We start from the raw sequence: 9,162 nt of genomic DNA on the forward strand, positions 1-9,162 counted from the left end.
TTTTGGGGAACATGCTAGATATCTCGTATTCCACTGACTTTGCTAGGACCTATGTGGTTATTCAACTCCGGCTGAATAGCAACAGCCTTCAGCCCCTGAGCTCTTGACCTTGGACCTTACCTCTCCCTTCTTCAAAGATTAAATCTCTCCCTTGTGACAAACAGTTGTTCATTTTAAGGAGTCAAAAAAAACAAGGGGGAGGGCGGATATCAAGTAGTTGATGTTCTCATCTGTGGAAAGATGGTCTGGGGAGTAGAGCGTTACCTAAGACTTTGAGATGGACATTGGTTTCTCTGTACCACCAAAGCCGCCTTGTGTCATCTGGGGCAATTCTCCACTCTTGAGAGCTCACGAGTGTGCTGCGAAGATGCGATTCCCTACTGAGCTCGGCAGGATTGGTTATTACAGAAATGAGAGCTGTCTACAGATAATTCGGTCAACAGTAGCGAATCTGGGAGTATTGAGCTAATAACATTTAAAACGCAGGCTGCCTGCTTGTGCCTCTGCTACTGGATGTGATTTTGGATTTCCTGAGTGTAGCAATACATCTCTTTTCTTTTTTCTCCATTAAACTAGGGGGGGAAACAAAGCCCAAAAATAAAATTTTTATCAAAACAGCTCTATGTACCAAAAAACACATACTGATGGAGAAATCCAGCTTTAGTGATGGATTTCCTATAGGCTTCCTGCAGGAAACTGCACAGATTCCACGATCCTCTTTCATTTCTATCAATAGCTTCGAACCAACGCCTTTCAGAAAAAGTTTATGCCGGAGAATATAGCAAAAAGGGACCTTTTCAGCTGTGCGCCGTTTCCTCCTTCCCAGAGGCAGGATCAACTCTAGCTGTATAAATCGCAGTAGTTCTTCCCCAACCTATCTGTAAAAAACTGCCAGCGCTGAGATTCAGCAGTTGAAGTGCCAAAAACAAAATTGCCTGAACTATCCACACTATAAAAAAAAAAAAAAACCAACATATTTTCTGATGTCTAAACTAATGCTCCTTTGCTCCCACCTAAGCCCATCGCTACTTCTCGCAGTTGGGGAGGAAAAGAATGACCTTTTTCCTTCTACTTAAATAGTTAAGTAGAAGGAAAAAGGCCACCTGAAATATTTGTAAAAGGATTGGGCTAGCTCTTGCCCAAATCTGGTCTTCTGTGGACTAAATAGCTCCAAGTCCTTCGTTTTTTTGGGGTGGTTTGGGGGGAGTTTTGGGTTTGGTTGGGGGTTTTTGGGGTTTTTTTTCCAACTTCTTAGATCTGACCATCTCCTGGACTCTGCCACCAGCCCATAACCTCCCCAAATCACCCTACCCAAGCGGACAACGTACTCCAGCCGAGGCTCCGCGGTGCCACGCGGATCCGAAGCATGGCTCCGCATGCCCTGCAGGCAACGTTTACGTGTGTCCCTGCCTGCGCTTTGCCGCTCCTCGTGTCCAGGCAGGGATGCGCTGCCGCATCCCGGCTCACCCGCTCCCTGCCCGCGCTGTGCTCTGCAGCTCAACTATTCTTACACAAGCAGCAAGTTTTCCCTTTGTTTCTACTAAATAGCAGCCTATTTTTTTTTATTTTTTTTTTTTTCCCCGGCTATTTCTCTAATGCGTCAAGATTGTTTTGAAGTTCCAGCCCATCCTCCAAAGTACTTGAAGTCCCTCCCGGCTTGGTATCATTTGCAGCTGTAAGAAGCAAATTTTCTATTCATGCAAGTAATTATTAAAAAAATATTTTGAGCAGTACCAGGCCTGGGACAGATCCCCAGGGACTCCCAGGCTGTGTATCTCTTCGGTTTTCCGGCGGATCATAAATAACTCCTCCGAGCAATGTTCCCTCCTTCCAGCAGTGCTTTCCTCCGGCTTCGTGTCATCTGTCCCTGCCATCTTTCCTCTTCCAGCCACGCCAGCGCAGCCGCGCTGGGGGTGCGGGGATGGGAGCAGGGGCTGGCGTCTTAATTGAATTTGAACTTCAGCTTGTCTGACTTGAGCTTCTGGGTGTTGGGTCTTACAAAACCTTGGCTGAAGGTGCCCGTTGCTTGTTTTCCGTAGTCGCCCTCAGAGACTGTGTTTCTAATCCCCCCTGTAACTTTATCTTTGAAAAACTGAGCCACGGTGCATGCTCTCTGAGCTTTTCACCCTAAGACATCTTTTTCCAGGCCTCCACTTCACCCCTGTGACTTTCTCTGCTGAATATCTTTCTGCATCCTCCTTGAATCGAGGATACCAGCACAGATACCAGCATTTAATATTTTTCTTTAGCACTAATATAAATCAGACTATTTCTATGTGATCTTCACCCTGGAAATTTTTTTGTTTGGGGGATTAATTTCCATGGCTTAGGCAGGGGAGGAAAAGTCACTGTTTTTTCTGTCTATGAGTATTTACTGAATAAGATGGTTTCTTGTCTTTCACATTACCAATTTATACTCCTATCGTGATGGAAAGGTGCCCCATGGATTCCAGGGACCTAAAAGCCAGAGGGGAGCAAAGGGGCTTTGAAATTATTGCAGTTCACCCGTATCTGCTTTGCCACTCCACCAAGTACCTGCATTTCCCCAGCAGTCTTAAAAATCACTCCCTACCCGAGATTATCTAAGGAAAAAAAGTAAGAATCTGGTTTCTTCTAAGAAAACAGGTAAAAGGCAGGACCGATGTGGTGGGTCTGAAACGTGGGGCTTCGTTTTGATGTGCTGCGTCCCTGAACAGAAACTCCTCTTTGGGGCAAAGTTTCCCCTACTCCTTGAAGACTCTCTTGAATATAAATGCATCTCCGGGTATTTCCTGTAATTCTTGATAATTATTTCAATCAAGATATCAATTTATAACTTCCTGACTAATGAAATGCTGTTTCTTACCATGTTATCCTTTGATATGTAAAGATGCCTTTGAACTGCCAAGCCCCCGTGCTGGGAAAACCCATGCAGCTTTCGCACCTGGCTCGTCAACAAGCAAAGCCATCGCCGCGCTGCCGACGTGACTTGCGGGTGACACCCAAGCATTTCTGAGCTGGCGCAGAAATTCGGTCCTTAAGTTTGCACGAGACAACGCAGGAACCACTTAATGTACGTTTTAGCTATGGATTGGATAAGGACTGAAGCGTATTGCTGCTTCTTGATGAAGTCTAGAGGTGGTAGGTAGTAATCCAAGTGCATCTCGCTGGATTTGGGAGAGTCTGGTCCAGTAAACCACCCCATTTTTCTGTAAGTTTATCTAGCCTAATAGTCTTTTCCAGCAGCGACAGGAGCTAATATTTCAGGAGAACATGCAAGGCAAAATCTCTTCAGTTCATTCTCCTCTGCTCTCCCAGCATCAGCAATCATTGCATTGTGGGCGTTGGGGGGCACCAGCCTGCTGATTCCCTCTCATACCTGTTGGCAGACCCATCGCCCGTGAACTTCTTCAGCCCTTCTTTGAATCCGTTAACGTATTTGACTCTTGTGGCAACCTGCTGACTAAATGAGGACTTTGTTATTTGTTTTAAACTGATCTGCTGCTTATTTGAGTAATAGTTTTGCATTTACTGTATTCATTGCCTTCATGATTTGCTGCACCTTGCTCGTAAGCTCCCAACAGCCTTCCCTTCTGCAGGTTGAAGGGTCCTGAGCTTGTCATCTCACCTCGTAAAGCAGCTGCCCCATCCCACTGGTCATTTTAGTCGTTCTTCTTTCTGCTTCTCCAACACCATCGTGCTCCTCTTGGAGATTAGGACTATGCAGCGGTCGAAACGTGGATGCATCAGGGTTTTCTGCAGCAGCAAAGTGATGGCCTGAGCGTTGGACGTGCTCAGGGAAGGCAGAGAAATAAAAATTCCTTGGCTTTTTCTGGCTGCCACCTTGAACACACCTTGGCCGCAGGTTGAGCCAGCGATTTCAGAGGCTGCTGGTGGCAATCCAACACCTCAGCTCTAGCTGCCGGTTCCAACCTCAGCATCGTACAAGCGTGGTTTAGACCTTTTTCCTCCGGACTTTATGTATTCCTATACCAAAGCTCCTTTGAAACTTTCTTTTCTGCTTTTTCTTTTTTTGAGAGCCTTTTGGAGTTTCTTGCCATCACTTCATGACCTTGGAAGAGCTCACCTGCAAAGGCGGAGGTGTAGGTCTGCTCTTACTCCTCCAGATTGCTGATGAGGATGTTGAAAAACCCTGGACTCGATCTCTGGTGAACCACACCACGGACTCTTTTCCATCCCGAAAAGTGACCATTAAAGCCCTACCTTTTGCTTCTTGTCTTTTAACTAGCTTTCAAGCAATAAAAGGACCTTTTCTCCAGCGGCAACTTAGTTTCTTTAACGGTCTTGTCAAGGGCCTTTAAAAAAAAATAAGTATTTACAAAATTCTGTGGGTTTGCCACCTAGAACATAGACTCACATGCTTTTTCATGAAAAAGGTTAAATTTTGTTGAATTTACTTTTGTCCAGCGCCTGAACGTAACAGGGGTTAAATTGTTGGTGCAGGGAAGCAGTAGCCAATAACGGCTGGAGAAAGGCCTGGTGGGAGAATAAAAATATTTCTTTCCCCAAAATGCTGAAACTGCCAAATCAAGTTGTTAATAGAGATTGTTTCTCCAACGCAACAGCAGCGAGGACAACTTGGCTTGGGTGGCTTGGCTTGGCTTGCTTGATGCATCCAATGCACAGGCCCCGATCTTAAAACCTGCAGTTAACTAACACTCAAAATAAGCCCCTTTTCCCCCAAAAATAAAGACCTGGCAATGCTCTGTTCCTCTTCTGTGACTCATCCCAGGGACAAGCAGGACCAGCTCAAAAAGCAGGATAATATCAGCTGCACCATGCTCTCCTCCCTTATAACACATTTAGGCCACCCACCTGGAAAAAATACCCCAAGGCACCAGTTCTGGCGCTGTGTTTTTTTGCCGCACCGGTTCTAACGAGTCCTGCTGCTAATGAGTTGATGGCTGTCAACGCCAACACCGCGCAAGGGATGCAAAGACACGAAAGCCACGCTGAGCCAGGCAGCGCAAAGAGACGCGTCACAGCCTCACCTCGCTATGGGTTTTGGTACCCAGGAAGTATTTCTTGATGCTCAGCAGCAGGGCAGATGTTTGCGCTGTGAATGATAGGGGTTAAGGCTCCTCTTTGCTCCACATCCTTGGATTGAGCGCTGAGAGAGCAGCGAGGAAATAAAAAGATGGGAAACCCCCTGCTTTGAGCAAGACGTTGAACCATGTGAGCTCTGGAGACCCCTTCCAACATAAATTCACGATCCTATGATTTCTTTTCTAGGGGTAAAATAAGCTAAATATTTTGCAGGGAATCTGGAAGTATGGGGGGGGGGTCTCCGCCTTCCTCCTCCAAGCAATTTTTCTTTAATACTTGATCTTCTCGTCACTGTCGTAATTCAAGGGTTGTAAGTAAACTTCCTAATATTGGCATTGCCACGTATAAAATTAAACCTGATTATTACAAAATTGGTAGAAAACAGGACCTAGAATCCAGTACAAGCTCCTCTGAGAATTAAAACCTGGCTGCTGCTGGATCCAGCAGATACCTGTGGGTAGGCAAATTACTAGGTGCATGAAAAATACAGAAAATAGAAATTCAGGAGCTTCACTGGACTTTCTGATGGGTCAGGGTCTTATTTGCAACATGACTTCCCCTCCCTGCCTCCGCCAACCGAAGAGAAAAAGCTATTCCTGGTGGAGTTGTGATCCCTCGAAAGGAAAATACCGTCTGACTTGGGACAAGGTGTATTTTGCAGCTCTGGGAGGTGGTGGCTCCCTCTCGGGCGGCGAGATGCCGGGTCAGCCCGGGCTGTCACTTGCAGCGGCGGATGGATGAACTTGGCATGAGCCGTCGTGTTTAAGAGTAGAGTAACGACGTCTTCCCCGGCTTGGATCGCAGCCCTTCCACCGCCCAGGGGAGGATAAACACCGGCACGGCCTCCGCTCGCCTGCCGGCAGCTGCCTGCGGGAAGGAGACCATCCTCCGCGCAAAGGCCTGCCTGCTCCGGGGCTTCACCCGTGTCCTCAGATGACCTTTCTGAACCTGATCCCACACCGTGATGTGAGGGTGTCACCTGAAACCAGCCAGCCCTGCCTGAATAATCGCTTTTCTTTTTTTTTAATTTATTATTTTTTCCCAGTTCGGAGGCAGAAGTGAGAAATCAAAGAAGGGGGGGGTAAAAAGAAAATGAAAAAAAAGAAGAAGAATTGGGGTCAACACGAAGCAGCAGTATTTCAGTCGTCCTTTGAGAGCTTGTCTATACTCACGCTGTGGGTGTTCTCGTTGCGAACACTAAGTGGGAGACGTTTTCCCTTAGTAGGGCAGGCTCCCGCACCACGGCCCTCCTCGCCTGGCCATAAAAGGGCAGCGTTTTCTGCAGGACCCCCGGGTCCTCCAAAAGCTGGCGGGCTTTTGGGAAGGGGCCTGCCCTGTTGCATCACGACGCTGCTTGCTTTGGACCTTGCAACCCTCGTGTTAATGCTGCTTTGGCTCATTCTTTTCTTGTGCCTTTTGTTTCGCCTCTCTCCTCCTCCTCCTCCTCTCAGGAGGTTGGAGGGAGAGAGGCCAGAGAGCCTCCAGGAATGTTCTTGCTTTCCCTATTTTTTTTTTTCTTTCTCTCTCTCTTGGCCTGATTTGATCCCTTCTTTTCCATGATCCGTATGCCTGCTCAGAAAACCAGCTGCTGCGCGGAAGACAGTTGCCAAGCCCATGATACATCCCCAAAGGGCTGACCGTGTCCCCAGCCTCCATCCTATGTCCCATGGGTGAGGCCATGGCAATCTGGAGGGCTCTTCCACCTCTTGCTTTACCCAAGCACATGCATGCCCTGAGGTGCCGGGGGCTCAGTGCTGGCTCAGGAAGAGTGGACACCAAGGAAGCACATCTCACCATCTCCTGGAGCGTCTATCCATGGGACTTTCATGGACATGCAGAAGATGCTCAGCAGAGCACGGTTGTTGCGCTTAAAGCAGTGAATCCAGCCCAGGCAGGCAGAGTTAGCGAGAGGACACGGTACCACCTCAGAGATACCCTTCCAGGTCCACTTGGTTCTTCATAGAATCACAGAATCAATCATTTAGCTTGGAAAAGATCCTTAAGATCACCACTAACCTAACACTACCAAGTCCACCATTAAACCATGTCCCTAAGCGCCACGTCTACGCATCTTAAATACCTCCAGGCTCTTGCGTGGGTCCTCACAAACTCAAAGCTGTCTGAGCTATTACAGGGTATCAGCTTTCTTCTTGTCCCTTGTCCTTGCTGACGTGTCTCTTGGAGAAGACTGAAGCTATGGAAATGCAAATTGAAATATCAGGGATCAGTTATACCAAGGAAATACGAACCTCTCCTGGTTTCCCTAAATGTTTTCCAGTCCCTGTACTGTTGTGGCTGGTCCTTCATTTTAAGACCCCTTATGACCTTGCAGAGTCACTGGGTTGCTATCTCATGGCCCAGCAAGAGAACGGAAGAGGAAAAGCTACAGGAGATGTCCCTTTTGTGGGCACCACACTGCTGGAAAGAGGTGGGGAGGAGACCTGACACTTCTGCCGTGTCACCAGGGTCTCCCTCTGCGTGCTCCTCATTTACCAGTTTCTCCAGGGCTTCCCTCTTGCTGGAGAACCTGTTCCCGAACAGCAACTGAACTGAACTCCGGACCCCCAGATCCCTCTATGGTGAGCTGGACCCCCATTACCCTCTCGTTGGTCATTCTCCCCAATGATCTGTCTAGGCAAGATATGACAGAGCCATCTCCCAGGAATACTCCAGACCTTCCAGATCTTTGCATGAAGGCACCGAGAGCTGGGAGTTACCCCCTTTCAGAAATCCCAGCAGCTGAAGGAAAAAGGCTCCCAGAAGAGATCAGTTGTCCATGTGCCCCATTAACCTTAACCTACGCGGAAGCGTCTTACGTCTCACCCTGCTTGGCCCTTGCACGGTGGGACGAGGAGCAGAAGAAGAGGTGGCCTAAGCGGGTTAGGACAGCCCCTGCGCTGCATCGGTCACACACAAGACCAACTTGCCTGTCCTACACAGCAAAGCCACCAAACCGGGTTGGGTGGGATCCCACCAAACTGGGTTGGGTGGGATTTGCTGGGAGCTTCGGGAAGTTGTTTCAGCAAATTCCACGTCAGCCCATGGGTAGCTGCGGCCACCGAAACCACGTGTGTTTCGTCTCTTAGGAACGTTGCTGTAGTCGCTCTTGTCAAATGAAGCGTTTCACCCAAATGTGTCATTGGTTGTGCCCGTTCCAGGACATCTCCCCTTGCGTTGGTGGCAACGGCCACTGCGGGAACAGCTTCTCCCACATCAGGAAGAAAAAACTGCGGCTGGCAAAGACCAGGTCTCCATGTGAGAGGTGGGCTCGGCATCCCCCAAAAGGCAAGGACCTCATGGTGAGCCCACCAGAGTGGCATCAGGGCTTTGACTATCCCTGCCTGTCCCTGCAGACCTGCGTGCTTAAGAGCTATGAGGGCTTCAAGCTCTGGAGCTGCCTTGGTCCTCTCTGCCGCGTCTATGAAGGTGCTGCAGGGATTTGGGCTCTGGAGCAGAGCTTAAATCCTTGACTCCCACCTCCGGCCTCATCTCACCCTCACCCCGGCGCTGGCTGTCTGTCAGCCGGGTGTTTTCCAGGGGCTTATGTAGCTTTTGGAAAAGTTTCCAGGGTAGAAGAGATGCTGGATGGGCCAAACACTCATCTCACAAAAAGCTTTCTGATAGGGGAGAGGCGCTGGTGGCGTCGGCCAGGATTTTTTCCTATAGAGCGGAGCAGGGCCGAGAGCAAGAAAGGGCATTAAAAAAAATAAAAAAAAAAATTAAATAAACCCAGCGCAGGCAGGACGTGGCTACGGCGACATTATGCAAAGAGCCGTACACATCTGGAAGAAGTTACTGCGCACGGCAACCGAAGCAGAGTCTAAACAAGTGCAAGACGTTACCACATTTGTGTCTGCAAAAGGGAGTGGTTAGGAAAAGGAAAAGAACCGGGAAGGTGGGATGAAGATGGAGCAGCCCGGGGGCTCCGGGGACGCCCCCAGCCCCGCTGTTGCGTGGCCTGTGCCCTTCGGAGCCGTTGGGTTTCTCTGCTTTTAGGGTGGTGGAAAGGAATTCATTTGCCCTTGACATTTTGGATGGCGTCTGCCACGAATGGTGGGGGCAGAAGTGGGTCTCGGAGGTGGTCACCACCTCGATGAGCCTCGGTTGGGTGCCTCC

The sequence above is a fragment of the Gymnogyps californianus genome, chromosome 2 (assembly GCF_018139145.2).
Source record: "Gymnogyps californianus isolate 813 chromosome 2, ASM1813914v2, whole genome shotgun sequence".
Lineage (NCBI taxonomy): Eukaryota > Metazoa > Chordata > Aves > Accipitriformes > Cathartidae > Gymnogyps > Gymnogyps californianus.